This window comes from Schistocerca nitens, chromosome 9 (assembly GCF_023898315.1).
Source record: "Schistocerca nitens isolate TAMUIC-IGC-003100 chromosome 9, iqSchNite1.1, whole genome shotgun sequence".
Taxonomy (NCBI): Eukaryota; Metazoa; Arthropoda; class Insecta; order Orthoptera; family Acrididae; genus Schistocerca; species Schistocerca nitens.
Genome location: NC_064622.1, coordinates 177,966,287 through 177,984,961, shown reverse-complemented (window position 1 = coordinate 177,984,961; position 18,675 = coordinate 177,966,287). Strand labels below are relative to the sequence as shown.

Below are 18,675 nucleotides of genomic sequence, written 5' to 3'. Positions count from 1 at the left end.
GAAACTTTCGCAAGAAGATTACGATTTACAGTTTACTGAGAGGTTGCCTTACATCATATTCAAGTTTAATTTTTGCAAATGGTACGCAGACTCTCAACTGGCATGTGCCAAACTTAACGCAGGTTACCCTATCCAATATACTCTTAACGTTTTAGTAGGGACAGTACTATGGTCAACCATTATTTACAATTTGGTGACTCTTCTCTTTCAGTAACTGCGATCTCCGGTTAGTTCAACCAATTCAGTAGACAGACTGGAGGACATCTTGCAGTAGTCTCCACGTCAGAAGTGTTTCCTGTTGTACGGCAGAACACCGACTAACCTATAGACAGAAAGGTTAGTATTCACATTACCGTCTATACATTCCTTCACCTTCCAGAATTAGCCCGGTCAACTTGTTTCTGATTAAGTTGTACTGGGCAACAGTAGTGAGCGCGTGTTCGGTTATCGTGCAGCCCCCCCAGACTTCAAATCGGCTTTTCGCCAAAGTCGCTTCTCGTTTGCTCTCAAAAGCTGATTGGCTCCGTGGTAGTTCTTCGACCAACGAAAAATCATTGGGTTCTCCGTCAGCTAGAATCGCTGTCCACCCAGAATAAAGAACTAGGAACTCTGACGCCTTTAAGAAAGTGATGATTAGGAAAACCAAAAATGAAGGACGTGAACTGCCAAGCCAGTGACTACACTTTTCGCCTCAGTTGGGCGACTAGATTCGTGATTTCCTGTTAGAAAGGTCACAGCTTGTAGTAACTGACGCGAAGTCATTTAATAAAACTAAATTGATATATAGCGTTCAATAGGAGGTGTTACAGGCTTTCTGCTGCTCTTAAGCTATATAAACAATTTAGGAGAGAATCTGGGAGGCACTGTTAAGATTTTATGCAGATAATTCTGTCGTTTATCGTTTACTAAAGTAATCAGAAGATCAAAACGAATTAAAAAATGATTCAGACAAGATAAATGTACACTGCGAAAGATAGTAATTGACCCTAAACAAAATTTTGAGATCCTTCACATGAGTACTAAAAAAATGCGTTGAAGTTCGATTACACTATAAATCATAAAAATTTAAAAGTAGTCTATTAGATACCTAGGGATTAAAATTACAAAAAATTTAAACTGGAACCATCAAACAGAAAGCTTTGATTTTTATTGGCAGAACACTTAGAGGGTGTGACAAATACTCTCCATTGCCTAAAGTAATACGCAGCTCGTCGTCTAGGGGCTAGCGTTGTTGCCTCTGGATCACGGGGTTCCTGGTTCGATTCACGGCCGGGTTGCGGATTTTCTCTGCCCGGGGACTGGGTGTTGGTGTCATCATCTTCATCATCATCATTTGTGAGAGTGACTAGATTGGATTGTGAAAAATGGACTGTGTAAAAATTAGGACGTTGTACGGGCGCTGATGACCGCGCAGTTGAGCGCCCCACGAACCTATCATCATCATCGCCTAAAGTATGATTTTCTGTCCTCTTTAGAGTACAGATGCGTGTTATGAGATCCTTACTCGTAGGATTGACGACGGACATCGATAAAGCTCAAAGAAGGGCAGTTCGTTTTGGTTGGAGTTGTTTGGGGGAACAGACCAAACAGCGAGGTCATCGGTCTCATCGGATTAGGTAAAGAAATCTTCCGTGCCCTTTCAAGGGAACCATCCCGGCATTTGCCTCAAGCGATATAGGGAAATCACGGAAAACCTAAATCAGAATGACCGGACGCAGACTTGAACCGTCGTCCTCCCGAACACGAGTCCAGTGTGCTAACCACTGCGCCACCTCGCGCGGAATTATCGCGGAATAGAAAGGGGGGAGGGGGGAGTCGCGGTTATAATATGCGAGTTGGGGGTGGAAATCATTAAAATAAAGGCGTATTTCTTTCCGGCGAGATCATTTCACGAAATTCCTTCGCCAGCTTTCTTCTCAGAATGCCAAAAGATTTTGTTGACTACTACCTACAAATGGAATAATGATCATCGTTATAATATAGGGGGAAATGAGAGCTCACACAGGGAGATTTAAGTGTTCATTTTCCCCCACGTGCTGTTGGAGAGTGTAAAGGTCGACAAATAGTCTGAAAGGGGGTTCTAATAAACCTTTACCCAACAATTAACTGTGAATTGCAGAGTAATCATGTAGGTGTAACATGTCCTCATTACCAACTAGGTGCAGTCTTTAAGATTGTGACATTCTGATATGGTGCTTCTTCGCGCTGGAAAACGATTCAGGTGTCCGTGCCCAATTTACAGGAATATCAACAGGATTCAATTCCTGTTTAGCAGCAAGGAACTACTTCATGGACAATAACTTTCTTTTATTAAACTCAGCTTATTATCTCTCACTCCTCTTCCTTCCAGAGACATTTGACTGCACCAAACGGCGAGGTGATGACGTACAGTAACGCAGGTACTGAAAAGAGAGAGAGGACCTGCGAAGAGTTTACGAGCAGCCAAGAAAAAAAGAGCTGCAAGAAAACTTTTCTGTGGCTCCACAACCATTGCGACACAGAGCAAGAAAAGCTTGCTCATAACCAAGTTGTGATGGCAGCAAGGGCCTGCAGACTACTGACACAGGAGACGTTTTCCGGGCCGAAATGGCGCCCGGCTAGCTTTGTCGGAGGCTTTCCAACTCCTGATAAGACATGCCGTTGCTATGTTAGCTAAGCTGAATCAGTGTCTCCAGGTGAAACAAGGCTAAAGCACTCTGAACTGATTCACATGCGAATCCCTTATTCCATTTACTGTCAGTGGTAAATGCGTTATTATGTAGGTATCGGTACCTCTTCGCAGTGTCAGGGTTCCAAAATTAGTCTTCTTACATCTGGCTGATTCAGGATTTGTTGCAGTAGCTTGGAATTAATCCACTGTATCTCAAGCACTTTGTTTACGAAATATTAACAGCCAAATGTCTGTGCCTGTCTAGTACAAAGGTCGCACTAATTGTGGAATTCATCACAATAATGAAGGCGAAAGAGGCTATCAGTTTCCAGACGCGGATTACTGTTATAGACAGTGATAAGACAGGAGAAAAGGTTAGACCTTAATGATCAATGGTCAGCGAGGTCATTTGAAACCGAACAGCTCTGATGAGATGCTAACTGGAGTAAAACCTGCCGCTGGGTAGGTGGTTTATGGAAACTACGACAACCTATATCTACGGAATTTGAATACCTTTCCTCCAAAATACGAGTCTACTGTCTTAACTACTGCCTGACACAGCTCGGTATGGGCGGGCCAAGTTCTGCACCCACTATTACAAAATCAACTTAGCTAAAAATCCCATATATACAATTATTGTGGTTGCCTTGGAAGACTTAACATGTACCTCTCCTCGCTATGCAAGTCATTTCATCTCTACGTAACTACTACAGCCTACACCCAGTTGAATCTGCTTACTGCAGTAAAGCCTTGTCTCTCTCAAATCTTTTCCTCGCAAATTGACTATTCTGTGAAGCCTCAAGTTACCCTATCAACAGACTTTTTTTCTATAATCAACTTGTGTCATAAATTTCATCTCTTCCAATTCTATTCAGTACCTAGATATCCGATCTACAAATTTTATCTTCTGCTACTCGGTATTTCGAAAGCTTCCCTTTTCTTCCTATCTGTACGGTTATCGTCAGTGTTTCACTTCAGTACAAGGCTAAATTCCACACAAATATCTTCAGAAAATATTTCCTACCACTTAAACTAACATTCTATGATAAACTTCTAATTTTCTAAACTATCTTCCTTGCCTTTGCGTCTGCATTTCACAGACACACTACTTTGTCCGCCGACAGTTATTTTGCTATCCAAATAGCAAAACTCATTGACTACTTTTAACGACTTATTTCCGAATCTAATTCCCTCCGCATCGCCTCGTTTAATTCGACTACATTCCATTATTCTTGTTTTACGTGTGTTGAAATCCATTTTATCACCTCTTTTCAAGACACTGCTCATTCCGTTGACCTGCTCTTCGAAGTCTTTTGCCCTCTGACGATTACAACGTCTTCCGCAAACCTCAGAGTTTTTATGTCTGCCGGCCGCGGTGGCCAAGCGGTTCTAGGCGCTTCAGTCCGGAACCGCACGACTGCTACGGTCGCAGGTTCGAATCCTGCCTTGGGCATGGATGTGTGTGATGTCCTTAGGTTAGTTAGGTTTACGTAGTTCTAAGTTCTAGGGGACTGATGACCTCAGATGTTAAGTCCCATAGTGCTCAGAGCCATTTGAACCATTTTTTTATGTATTCTCGCTGAACATTACTTCTTTTATCAAATTTCTCCTCTGTTTAAAGATTTTCAACATAACAGCAACTGTTGAAATTCTTCACGATAAAGGATGAAGGTATATTTATATGTACCGAAACCTTGGTCAAGAATTTTAATAAATTTTTATCCTGCAACTGTTTTGGCTGTCATCCTTTCTCCTCTTTTTCATTTACTGCTTGCTCAACGTGAAAACTGAATATGCTACAGCGTTGTCAAACTATCTCCTTGCCTGTCATGTGTTTCGACACTTACTCGTTTAACCGCAGGCCGGTCTCTCTAAAAAATTTACCCTCCCTGTATTTTCTCCCTGCTACCTTATCAATATCAATGAGTGACATACCTGTACACTACTTCATTTATCTTCTACAGTCCAGTCCAAATCTCACGCAAACCAGTTCGGCTCTGAGATGGTCCACACAAAGCCTGTTGATAAAATGTCCACTATAATCAATGTTAAGATTCGCTGGTGATATTGCTACACTCAGTGAAAGTGAAGAAGAATTACAGGATGTGCTGAATGGAATGAACAGTCTAATGAGTACAGAATACAGACAGAGTAAATAGAAGAAAGACGAAAATAATGAGAAGCAGCAGAAATGAGCAAAACGAGCAACTTATCGTAATTGGTGATGACGAAGTAGGTGGAGTTAAGGAATTCTGCTGTCTAGGCAGCAAAATAACCCATGAGGAACGGGGAAAGGAGCACAGAAAGCAGAGTAGCACTGGCAAAAAGGGCTTTCCTGACCAAGTGAAGCATGCTGGTATCAAACGTTGGCCTGAATTTGCACAAGAAGTTTCTGAGAATGTACGTATGGAGCACAACATAGTATGGTAGTGAGACATGGACTTTGGAAAAACCGGAACAACAGAGAAACATTTGAGATGTGGTGCTACAGAAGAATGTTGAAAATTAGGTGGACTGATAAGGAATGAGGAGGTTCTTCGTAGAACCGGCGAAGAAAGGAATATCCAGAAAAGACTGACAAGAAGAAGGGACAGGATGATAGGAAATGTGTTAAGACATCAGCGAATAACTTCAATGGTACTATACGGAGATGTAGAAAGTAAAAACTGTAGAGGAAGACAGAGATCGGGATAAATGGCTCAAATGGCTCGGAGCACTATGGGACTTAACTTCTGAGGTCATCAGTCCCCTAGAACTTAGAACTACTTATACCTAACTAACCTAAGGACATCACACGCACCCATGCCCGAGGCAGGATTCGAACCTGCGACCGTAGCGGTCACGCGGTTCCACACTGTAGCGTCTAGAACCGCTCGGCCACCCCGGCCGGCAGAGATCGGGATACATTCAGCAAATAATTAAGGATGTAGGTTTGCAACTGCTGCTCTGAGATGTAACGGTTTGCACAGGAAAGTAACGTCCAGTCAGGAACAGAGGATATTGGAAATAGCAGAATCTCTGACCACCGACGGATGGGAAATTAACTGGGCGTGGTTTTGTTTACTCAACTGGAAACGCAACCACCTTGAGCTAGTTAGTTCACAGAAAACCAAAATCGGGTTGGCAGGACGTGGACTAGAAACACGTCCCTACCGAATATGTGCCCAGTATATTGACCACAGCATCACCTCGCTTCATTATTATGGAATGAAGCTACTGATGACTGAGCCATCCATCGGATAGTACCGTTCAGACTGACAGCTCCATTCCTGCGCGACCCTCAGGAACACCACACGCGCACTCAGCTTATTTCCTACGATAATTCGGCTATGCAGTGGGAACAGTCCACTTGTGTAACGATGTCTTTCATGTTTGGCGGTCGAACTGCCCCTTGGGGTATCCCACGCAACAATGCAAAGACAGAAAAGACAGAAAAGTGGGCACCATTATCTTAAGAAGTAACAACGTCACACATATAATCCAAATATTTATACATACAAAACTGTACATAAGGCAATCATGAACGAAAAACAAATACTTCATTATTTTAAATGCAAGGACTAATATGTAAAGATGCATTACCGGAACAGATATTTTCGCGGTACTTAAAGCATCTGTAACTGCACCTTAAAATCATGTACACTTACCTGAAATTCTAAAATGCACTGCCTCCGAGTAGAAAAATCTACTTCACAAATTTGACAATAGATGGTCTGTATGCAGTTTACGGGCCACGTTCACTGTAACTGAATATATAGCCGGGTAGTTGGAGAATTCTTTGACTGTACGAGACGGCTGCCGCGCTGGTTCAAGTCGGTAGCACCACAGCACAGTGACCGGAACTAACGGGCCAAACCGCAGGAAGGTGTGCGTCTGCCTATGCACGAAAGGCGTCCAGCCGGCGACTGAACGCCGTTGCGAGCGACGGCGTGGGCAAAGTGGCGCGCTGCGCGTGAGTCACCACGTGGGTGGAGCCGACGCTCGGCACGTTCCGGTGCCGTCCGAAGACGTCCGAAGCCCAGCGTCGTGGAGGCGCGGCCACGCGCTTTCCTCGCGGCCTTTGGCAGTCTTCCGCTCGCATCTGCCCCGCTGTATCCAACTCATTTTACCGCAAGCTCTACACAACTTTTAACGCTTTTGGTGTGGATGAACGAACACACTGCCGCTCGCGATTCCGGGATGTAAAATTTCGCCTGCACATTTAGCTATCTTTATACAAGATTTAACAAACATACTAAATAATTAGTTTAACAAGCAAACATCAGCAACGTGAGCTCATATTCTGAGGAGGAAAAAAAAAACATACACGCACACTTAAAAGATATCAGTCCTAGCAATTGCTCTGGCCGGCCGGTGTGGCCGTGCGGTTCTAGGCGCTTCAGTCTGGAACCGCGTGACCGCTACGGTCGCAGGTTCGAATCCTGCCTCGGGCATGGTTGTGTGTGATGTCCTTAGGTTAGTTAGATTTTAGTAGTTCTAAGTTCTAGAGGACTGATGACCACAGATGTTGAGTCCCATAGTACTCAGAGCCTTTTTGAACCAACTATTGCTCTCATGCGAAAATTTGGGTTATAATTCCGATGCTACGCTGTTATGATCTTCTGAACGTATAGCTTTTAAATTTGTGATCAGACCGGTTGTCACTCGCTCCATCCCACTGGAGTTGCTTAGTGCCCGAGCACGAAGTACTGTACACCGGAGTGCGTAAGAGGTTTGTGAACTGCTGTTTTGACACTGGTAACACGCTTTGTTAAAGTGCACTGTCTCTAACCTGCAACTGGTAACAGATCTCTCTGCTTCGAACATTTTTATGTTGCAATTGACAAATGAATGAACGAATGAGTGCGTCATTAAAGAAGTAGCGCAGCACTGTATAATTGTGAACAACGCTGTTGTGCGTTATTTTCTTTGGCTTGTAAAGCTGACTCTCTGTCAATGTGCATTATATTTCCAGGAGATGTGCCATTATTCATCGTGATTGGCTTGATCAAATTTTATATCTAGAATTATTAGCTTTTATTTCATAGTAATTCCTCACTTGCTTAGGTCTATCCAATTTCATTTTGAGGCGTATATTAATAAGAGAAAATATATATATATATATATTTGTGTGTGTGTGTGCGTGGTGTAAGAGAGGCTACCTTTCCCTTCCTCTTCCCTCGCCTTCAAAATCTCGTGAATAGGAGATCTGGTTGTCATTTCTTCATGCAGTGCTTTGAGCTCGGACATTAGGCGGCTGCAGTGGTGCGGAGCGAGTGACTAACAACCGGTGCGCGCCAAAGTTTAAAAGCTAAACATTCAGAAGGTGGTAACTGCATACTATGTTCAAAACGTCTCTCCGCAATGCCGTATGATTGTTAGCCGCGGATGATTGTTCGCCTGCCTGGGTTACTTCCCTACAAGTGGACTCTCCCAACATTCCACTATTTCGTTTATCTCAGCCAGTGTCAGTAGCATCGTTGGTGTGTCGTTACGTGTTGACGTGAACATTTAGTTTAGTTCTGTTTTTCGTTTGTTTCGTTTTTGTCACTGTTAAAACTGAATAACGTGTGTTTTTAGTCGAACAAGTGTTCAAAGCTGGCGGTAAATACACAGTTTCAGTTCGTCAAACATTTAATTCCGTTTTCCCGGAGACAACACTCCCATATGGCCATACTGTGCGACATCTGATTAACAAATTTCGAAGTACGGGTTCAGTGACAGATGCACCGAGAAGTGGTCGTCCTAGCGTTTTGTCTGAGGATAAACTACTTGATATTTCTGATAAAATGTCCATGAGTCCGAACAAGTCAGTAAGAATTCTCGCCCAGGAAATCGATGTTAGTGTCGGAACGGCCCACACAGTTGTAAGGAACAAATTAGAACTTTTCCCATATAAAGTGATAGTCGTGCAAGAACTGAAAAATACTGATCATGGCAAGAGACTGCATTACTATCAATGGTTGAAAAATTTCGTTCGACAAAATGGAAGGGATATTCTTAATGAAACGTTTTTCGCTGATAAGGCGTGGTTTCATTTATACGGGTACATGAACTCGCAAAATTCTCGTATGTGGAGTACTGCAAATCCATTGTGTATTCATGAGGAACCACTTCATTCTGTGAAAATAGTAGTTTGGATTGCAATTTCTAGACGTTGGATTGTGGGTCCCATATTTTTCAACTAAACAATAAACGCACAACGATACTGCAGTGATATTCTGTACCCATTCATAGGAGAACTTGTGTTAAGTGAAACACTGAACGGTTATTTTCAACAAGATGGTGCAACCGCGCGCATACAGCTCGCGTTTCAAAGTCACTGCTTGCTGATGTTTTTGGTGATCGCATAATTTCACAGGGACTTTGGCCTCCACGACCGCCTGACCTCACACCACCTGGCTTTTTCTTCTGGGGTACAGCGAAAGCAACTGTCTATAAAAACCGTCCAAAATCTATTGATGAATTGAAAACTGCAATATACGCTTTCACTACTTCTGTTACAGAAGGAATGTTACAGCTTGTGTTTGGAAACACGATTAGACGAATAGCATTGTGTATTCAACAACAGGGGGGGGGGGGACACTTTCAACATTTAATGTTAAAATCTGAAAGTAAAAATAAATACATTAATAACTTGTATTTCACTGAGTTTCATTTCGGTATATTCACTACGGCATAGGGCACGCGCGGCTAACAATCATACGGCACTGCGGAGAGACTTTTTGAACATCCCGTATAAGTATTATCACCCAAATTTTCGCGCTGATATAATGCAAGTGTATCCAGTCAGCCATGACACTGGAGGAAACTCACGAAGGAATATTAGATGTTGGGCCATAAAAGAACATACTGACAGACAACCTTTCTTACAGCTTTTACATGTGGCCATCAGGCCATCAAAACAGTACAATAGTAACTGGACAGTAGAGTTGGGCAACACGATTCTTTTTCCCGATTCCATTCCTACGATTCAATCTCACATCGCGAATCGATTCCTACGATTCGTTCACGATTCTTTCACGATTCATTCTAGTCTGCGATGGCACGAGTCTTACGGAATGCAAAAAGTTCTACATCTTACTCACAGATGGCAGGACATGTCTGAAATTGTCAATGGGGTTAGAATCGAACTGTGTCATGATAAGATATGCCAGAAATTGTTTATTTATGAGGAAACATGCATATGACGTTACAAGTGTGATTCTCGATTTATACGTGTAATGCCTTAATTGATGAAAGGTCACGTTTGATTTGATTGCATCTATTGTTTTATTTCAGTATGCCAGGAAAGAGGAGTCGATTTGTGCGAAAGGCGATGCAAAATTAAGTGGTATGCCAATTTGGCTGTGTCGCTTGAACGTATGTAACTACTCACATCTGTTTTATAGTAACAAAATCTAGCAGTGAGGCAGACGTGGTTTGGCTCATATCATCCTGTTTCTCTGTGCTAAGATGTCTTTCCAAGTCCACATCACCCTTGTAATTCATAAAGCAGCTGACAGCCCTCCCACACAACAAATTTAGCTTAACTTTCATTTCTTCTAAATACAAAGCATAGGCATTTTGCTTTTAATTTGTCTAAGAACTTGCCGCTGTCACTACTATTTACGTGAGAAGACGACATACTTCTAAACAGTAGGATTCAATCGTATACAGCGACATTACTTCACTAAAATTTAACATAAATCTGAACACGATAACATTCGAAAACTCGAACTTGACATTAATTAAAAAGCTTTTGTTTAAAGACGGTATTACACGGCGATCCGCCAAGAAAGGTGTTGGTTAGAGCGCCTATATTCTCTCTAATAAGGCTTGACTGCCATCTGGCGGTCGTAATCATTCGGCACGACTCGGCATGATTCAGAAGTTGCCTTCGAAGCATAGCATGCTAAGAATCGATGAATCGTTGGAACTTGGAATCGTCACGACGATTCGTCCGTATCACGATTCGATTCTTAAGATTCTTTATTTAGAGTCGTTCAAATGAACGATTCATTCACGAATCGCCACAACTCTACTGGGCAGTAGGAAGAAACACGCACAAAGGAGGTAATGCTCGTGGGCTGCTTACAACTGATACAAGATACAAGGTAAATCATACGTTCAGAACTAAAGAAAATGTGTGAAGAGGATATAGACGTTTCACTTCATGGAAAATTCTCATTTCTTGGTTACTAGGAAGAAACAACAAATAGAGTATTTCATACAGAAAAAATGCGAATTAGACACATCCACACTACGACAGAAGCAACAGAGGTAGTTACAGGAATTTATCTGGGAAGTAAAATCACGTTAAAAAAACAAAGAAGTTATTCGGATATTCCCACGAGATATTTAGGGAAACCAAATCGCGATATCGAACGGCCTAGCAATGTTAACACCGGTTTTCATCATATCACCGAATTTAAGCGTTGTCGGTGTCGGCTGGCACTTGGGTGGGAGATCTTCTTGGTCTGCCGAGGGCTGTTGGCGAATTGCGTGCACTCAACCCTTGTGAAGCCGACTGAGGAGGTGACGACTCTGGTCACGGAACACGACAACGGTCGTGAAAGCGGTGTGCTGACGATATGCCCCTCCATATCTGCATTCACTGACGCCTACGGGCTGAGGATGACACGACGGTCGATCGGTTCCGGTGGGCATTCGAAGGCCTGCTCGCACGGAGTATCAGGATAGAGTGAACACTGTTCCACCAGAATACAGCACAGGCCTGGTGTCTTATTCGCTTTGAGTTGTCTCAATTGCTGTTCAGCACTGGTGGATACTTACAAGATTCTTCAACAACGTGTGTGTGTGTGTGTGTGTGTGTGTGTGTGTGTGTGTGTGTGTGTGTGTGTGTGTGTGTGTGTGTGTGTGCGCGGTGGCCGAACATTATTATGGTAGTACCCTCATGTGTGAATACATTTTTACAAGGAGACTTCAGTACTTATGCTTTCTGTCTGCTATTTTCAGCTTCAGCACCAGGCTGATCCTACAGATATGTAATGGAAAGTGGATCCGTCAACGGATTTTTCACACTCTATGTGATCAAAAGTATCCGGAAACCACCAAAAACATACGCTTTTAACATTAGGTGCATTTTTCCGTCACCTACTGCTAGCTACTCCATACCAGCGACCTCAGTAATCATTAGACATCGTGAGAGAGCAGAATGGGGCGCTCCATGGAACTCACGGACTTCGAACGTAATCAGCTGATTGGGTGTCATTTGTATTATACGTCTGTACGCAAGATTTCCACACTCCTAAACATCCCTAGGTCCACTGTTTCCGATGTGATAGTGAAGTGGAAACGTGAAGGGACACGTACAGCGCAAAAGCGTACAGGCCGACCTCGTCTGTTGACTGACAGAGACCGCCGACAGTTGCAGAGGGTCGTAATGTGTAATTGGCAGACATATATCCCGACCATCACACAGGAATTCCACACTGCATCAAGATACACTTCAAGTAGTAGGACAGGCGGGAGGTGAGAAAACTTGGATTTCATGGCCGAACGGCTGCTCATAAGCCACATATCACGCCAGTAAATGCCAAACGACACCTCGCTAGGTGTAAGGAGCGTAAACATTGGACGACTGAACAGTAGAAAAACGTTGTGGAGCGACAATGTGGCAATCCGATGGCAGGGTGTGGGTATGGCGAATGGCCGGTGAACGTCATCTGCCAGCGTGTGTAGTGCCAACAGTAAAATTCGGAGGTGGTGGTGGTGTATTTTTCATGAAGGGGGCTTGCACCCCTTGTTGTTTTGCTTGGCACTATCACAGCACAGGCCTACATTGATGTTTTAAGCACCTTCAAAATGGTTCAAATGGCTCTGAGCACTATGGGACTCAACTGCTGTGGTCATAAGTCCCCTAGAACTTAGAACTACTTAAACCTAACTAACCTAAGGACAGCACACAACACCCAGCCATCACGAGGCAGAGAAAATCCCTGACCCCGCCGGGAATCGAACCCGGGAACCCGGGCGTGGGAAGCGAGAACGCTACCGCACGACCACGAGATGCGGGCTTTAAGCACCTTCTTGCTTCCCACTGTTGAAGAGCAATTCGATGATAGCGATTGCATGTTTCAACACGATCGAGAACCTGTTGATAATGCACAGCCTGTGGCGGAGTGATTACACGACAATAACATCCCAGTATTGGAATGGCCTGCAGTCCTGACCTGAATCCTATAGAACACCTCTGGGATGTTTTGGAACGCTGACAACGTGCCAGGCCTCACCGATCGACATAGATACCTCTCCTCAGTGCAGCACTCCGTGAAGAATTGGCTGCTATTCCCTAAGAAACCTTCCAGCACCTGATTGAACGTATGCCTGCGAGAGCGGAAGCTGTCATCAAGGCTAAAGGTGGGGAAACATCATATTGAAATCCAGCATTACCGATGGAGGGCGCCATTAACTTGTAAGTCATTTTCAGCCAGGTGTCCGGATACTTTTGATCACACAGTGTATGAGCCAATTTCCTAGGATTATGACATATTTTGCTAGGATAGTACCACGAAAGTTGTAATTAGGATTTATGCACAGCCCTTACACATGCTCAAGTTAGCATTCAATGTATCCCTGCATCTCTCTCTCTCTCTCTCTCTCTCTCTCTCTCTCTCTCTCTCTCCGAAGTGTGAAGGAAGGAGAGGTGTTTGCCGAGTTTTATTATTTTATTTGGTTCGTAATTATACAGCCCGTGGTTCCCGGTGTCTTTGGGCTTTGGCGATGGTAGTTGCTCTACGTTAGTCGGACTTCACTTAAATTTCTCAGTCCGCCTTTTATGTATGTTGTTAGCGGCCATCATTTCGACCAAACATGTAGACTTTCCCTAGTTTTCTTGACGAGCCTTTCGGCTCTGGTAACGCTCGTCCTTTATTAGTATAATAATCGGTCATCCCTATTCCACTTTGCAGATAGCCAGCGTTTGTAACCAGAGGGTTTAAAATTATTTCTTTAGTGTGTGATCAATCTAGCTATTTGTTGAAGGAATTTGTCAAAGAGTGTATTCAACAGCACTCCGCAAAACAAATTGTGCTTATCGTGTACGTTGTGTTTTCAGTCGATACTGGGCAAATTAAAGTCATCATCTACTACGACCGCGAGGTATCTCGATGCTATAGAGTTTACGTTATCTGTGAATGACTACGACCGTTGAGTACGAACATGGTAGCCGGTAGAAATATCAAATTATTAATCTATTTCACCGACCACAGTTAGTCTTGTCCATATAAGTTCGCAATCTGATTCACTATCGATCTAGCCAAAGCAAATGTTTCCGCTTCTTGTTGTAAATCCTCTACCTCCTAGGGAGTCCAACCTGTCTTTCTAATATACTCTCTACTTGCTGGGAATATGTCTCTACACTATACTTCGGATTTCAACCAACTCTGAGCATCTGCTATGATGTGAGAGCGACTGCATTTCAGAAGGCATGTGAGTCGTAGGACTTTGCTGCAACGCTCCGGTTGTTAACTACTAATATTTTAAGATTTTCACTGCGTATTTGTTTACAGGTCTACTGCAGCTTTCGGTTCACTGATGATGTCACAGAACGGACGAAGTCTCAGGTTTAAACGAACACCTGAAACCACACCCGGTAACCCTGATCAGACGTCGGAATTACAATTGTGCTAAGACCTCGTGAGTGTGGTTAGCTGTCTTCACCATTTCTGCCAGTCTCCTCCTCGAAGGACCGAGAATGATCTCTGATCCCAGGCGACAAACGACGTGACCGACGACGAGCAGCTGGCCGCATCCCGTGTCCTCACTGCTGCAGGGATGGTCTCTTGCACCTGGAAGACGATTTCTCCCGGGATACACACAGAGCGACGCTACTTCACTACAAGGAAGCATAATGCGCCTAACATTGCAACCATGGAGCTACAAATAACCGCCTCCTCCTCATTCTCATCTGTGGCTGCGTGGGTCTCCAAAGAGGAGAGAATGCTACTCGAGCAGGAGATAACCAGAACAGTTACACTTCTTTTCTTACGAGATTAAGAGTATGAAATACATGGATACAATAATTACGTGTGCCAATAAAAAATTAAATAGTAATATTGTTACTGCCAGACAGGCACAATTACCTTTGATGCAAAATGTTAAGAATGTACGGTGCAACACATTGGGAGAGGCGAAGAAAATGGTTTAATTGGCTCTGAGCACTATGCGACTTAACTTCTGAGGTCATCAGTCACCTAGAGCTTAGAACTAATTAAACCTAACTAACCTAAGGACATCACACACATCCACGCCCGAAGCAGGATTCGAACCTGCGACCGTAGCGGTCGCTCGGAGAGGCAAAGACATTGAAAAAAAAAAGACAAGTGAGGAACCGCAGGAAGGGTTGTAACACTGAACAGTCGTATTAAGGAAAACGTTCCATGTCCGTCCGTGCCAACTCCCAAATACGTCGTAGGGCATTTATTCCTGTGTTTTTCAGTTTTAGGAAGAAAAAGGACACCGAAGATGGTCCTGTAGGAGCTCAACATTCGCTCAGAGTAGCTAGGTCACTATAAGAATTACTTCTTGCTTCTCTAACTTTATAGAACTAACAAAGCTATATGGTAGGAAAAAAAATTATTAGTATATTCAACACACTTTGTTGGTCATTTGCACGTTTACTAACAAATGTTGCAAGCATAAAAAAGAACAGTGTTGATATAAACATCATTACTATCTACAGCGCAGGACATCGACTTTCTTATTATGGTATGTTATTGAGATTTGACACTCATGTGACAACTAATGTCCATTACAGCATACAAAATGTCCTTTTGGTAGCTCTGTCGTCTTATTGGCTAAATAGCAACTTCAAATACGATTCCTGTTTAGTCGCAGGACTTGTGTGATTTTCGTTGTGCATCTGTTCAGGTACGGTGCACGAGGACAGAGAAATTTAAGCCTTACTCTCATTCTACGTACCGATGGCAACAAATGGCTGCCCAAGTCTAAGAGTGGACGATACCGTCTCCAGCTGGATTAAGTATTATTATACTTTGAGGTGTTCAAAGGTGTCGTTCGTCTTATGATTGCTACAAATAAAAATCCATTCAAACAAGGTGTTCCGGTTCGGAATTTCACTAGAAGACAGTCCATGTTAAGAAAACTCACGATCTACGAACATTTCTCGTTCACCAAATTATCATTTGTCAGCTGAATACCACCACGCGGGGTTTGCATTTTTTTCTTTTCTCTTTTCCGTCGTTTTCTGCTATCATTGCAAGGTCGGCAGGAAATGAATTTTTGGGTATTGTGGATAAGGTGGGAACACCTTTGTATATATACAAAAACTTTATACTCTGCCTGCCACTACACAGTGCTTGGCGGACAGTACTCCGTATCGATGTGGACGACTTTTTGTCCTATTACATTCGTGTACGTAGCTAGAAGAAAACGTATGTATGTCTGGCTCCTAAACGTCCTTCCTTTACCGTGCGGTTAAAGGCGCTGCAGTCTGGAACCGCAAGACCGCTACGGTCGCAGGTTCGAATCCTGCCTCGGGCATGGATGTTTGTGATGTCCTTAGGTTAGTTAGGTTTAACTAGTTCTAAGTTCTAGGGGACTAATGACCTCAGCAGTTGAGTCCCATAGTGCTCAGAGCCATTTCGTCCTTCCTTTAAATGGAGCCGTAATCTCTCTGTGTATTCTCGTGGTCACTACGCGCGTTAGACAAGTACGATAGCGGCAGTACAATCATCCTGAATATTTTATCTCTAATTACGTCCAACATGATCTCGAGATTAACAGTAATTTTCTTCCAAAGTTGCACTTCAGTTACTTGAGTATCATCTTTACACTTCAGCATGGAGCGCAAAGGGTTGTTGTTGTTGTTGTTGTTGTTGTTGTTGTTGTTGTTAGACTGGTTTGATGCAGCTCTCCATGCTACCCTATCCTGTGCAAGCTTCTTCATCTCCCAGTACCTACTGCAACCTACATCCTTCTGAATCTCCTTAGTGTATTCATCTCTTGGTCTCCCTCTACGATTTTTACCCTCCACGCTGCCCTCCAATACTAAACTGGTGATCCCTTGATGCCTCAGAACATGTCCTACCAACCGATCCCTTCTTCTTAGTCAACTTGTGCCACAAACTTCTCTTCTCCCCAATCCTATTTAATACTTCCTCATTAGTTATGTGATCTACCCATATAATCTTCAGCATTCTTCTGTAGCACCACATTCCGAAAGCTTCTATTCTCTTCTTGTCCAAACTATTTATCGTCCATGTTTCACTTCCATACATGGCTGCACTCCATACAAATACTTTCAGAAACGACTTCCTGACACTTAAACCTATACTCGATGTTAACAAATTTCTCTTCTTCAGAAATGCTTTCCTTGCCATTGCCAGTCTACATTTTATATCCTCTCTACTTCGACCATCATCAGTTATTTTGATCCCCAAATAGCAAAACTCCTTTACTACTTTAAGTGTCTCATTTCCTAATCTAATTCCCTCAGCATCACCCGACTTAATTCGACTACATTCCATTATCCTTGTTTTGCTTTTGTTGATGTTCATCTTATATCCTCCTTTCAAGACACTATCAATTCCGTTCAACTGCTCTTCCAAGTCCCTTTGCTGTCTCTGACAGAATTACAATGTCATCGGCGAACCTCAAAGTTTTTACTTCTTCTCCATGAATTTTAATACCTACTCCGAATTTTTCTTTTGTTTCCTTTATTGCTTGCTCAATATACAGATTGAACAACATCGGCCGGCCGCGGTGGTCTAGCGGTTCTAGGCGCTCAGTCCGGAACCGCGAGACTGCTACGGTCGCAGGTTCGAATCCTGCCTCGGGCATGGATGTGTGTGATGTCCTTAGGTTAGTTAGGTTTAAGTAGTTCTAAGTTCTAGGGGACTGATGACCACAGATGTTAAGTCCCATAGTGCTCAGAGCCATTTTTGAACAACATCGGAGAGAGGCTACAACTCTGTCTCCCCTCTTTATAAATCGCTGCTACCCTTTCATGCCCCTCGACTCCTATAACTGCCATCTGGTTTCTGTACAAATTGTAAATAACTTTTCGCTCCCTGTATTTTACCTCTACCACATTTAGAATTGAAAGAGAGTATTCCAGTCAACATTGTCAAAAGCTTTCTCTAAGTCTACAAATGCTAGGAACATAGGTTTGCCTTTCCTTAATCTAGCTTCTAAGATAAGTCGTAGGGTCAGTATTGCCTCACGTGTTCCAATATTTCTACGGAATCCAAATTGATCTTCCCCGAGGTCGGCTTCTACTAGTTTTTCCATTCGTCTGTAAAGAATTCGTGTTAGTATTTTGCAGCCGTGACTTATTAAACTGATAGTTCGGTAATTTTCACATCTGTCAACACCTGCTTTCTTTGGGATTGGAATTATTGTATTCTTTTTGAAGGGTTGTTATGCCTCTAGAAACGCGCCTCAGGATTCTGAATTCGTTCACCATCTGCTGCAATATTTACTTGATACGGACTCTTAACGCAAAAGACTTGTCACATTCCCAACAATTTTGTCTTCCTTCGATTTTCCTACTGCTGATTCGAAGGCTCGACAAATTTCTCATCATTATCCCTAGATATTTAGGTGTGAGAGAGTTTCAAGAGCTGAGCTCCATATTGTAATCTCTTTATTATGTGGGATTTCTTACATTTACCAATTTGCAGTGAGCTGTTACTCGGTACAAAAAGTGGAAATTCTGTCTAAATTGCTTTGCATCTCCTTATGATGACCAGCAACGGTGTTTTCCTGCAGACAACAGCATCGTAAGCATATAGCTTGATAGTACAGCAGATCGGATAATAATTTAGATGTACTGAGCTCTTAAAGCGGAACGCTTATGCCTTATTGGGTACCAATCGATTTAGCTATCAAACATTCGTTCCGAACATTCGCCATCCTAATGGGCACATTTTGTCCCCTTAGTTAAGCTGACTGTGCGGTACAATAAATAGCACCTTACGGAAATCATGGATAATGGGAACTACCTGTTAAACAGCATCTAATATCATATCGTCTGTGAAACGAAGACGTGAGTTTCCCGTCAGTTTTTTTTCTCCTGAAAC

General features: G+C 43.0%; 1 protein-coding gene across 5 annotated transcripts in view; it reads right to left on the bottom strand.

Annotated features, from left to right (window-relative positions):
• Positions 1-18,675, bottom strand: part of LOC126202966 (putative fatty acyl-CoA reductase CG5065) — a 534,251-nt gene that overhangs the window by 139,389 nt on the left and 376,187 nt on the right. For 2 of the 5 annotated variants that reach the window (XM_049937104.1, XM_049937108.1), the window contains exon 1: positions 6,298-6,544. The exons of the other annotated variants lie outside the window; for them this stretch is intronic. The gene's annotated coding sequence lies outside the window, so the exon portion shown is untranslated. Of the gene's footprint in view, positions 1-6,297; positions 6,545-18,675 lie in introns of those variants that run through there. 5 annotated transcript variants of the gene reach the window in all.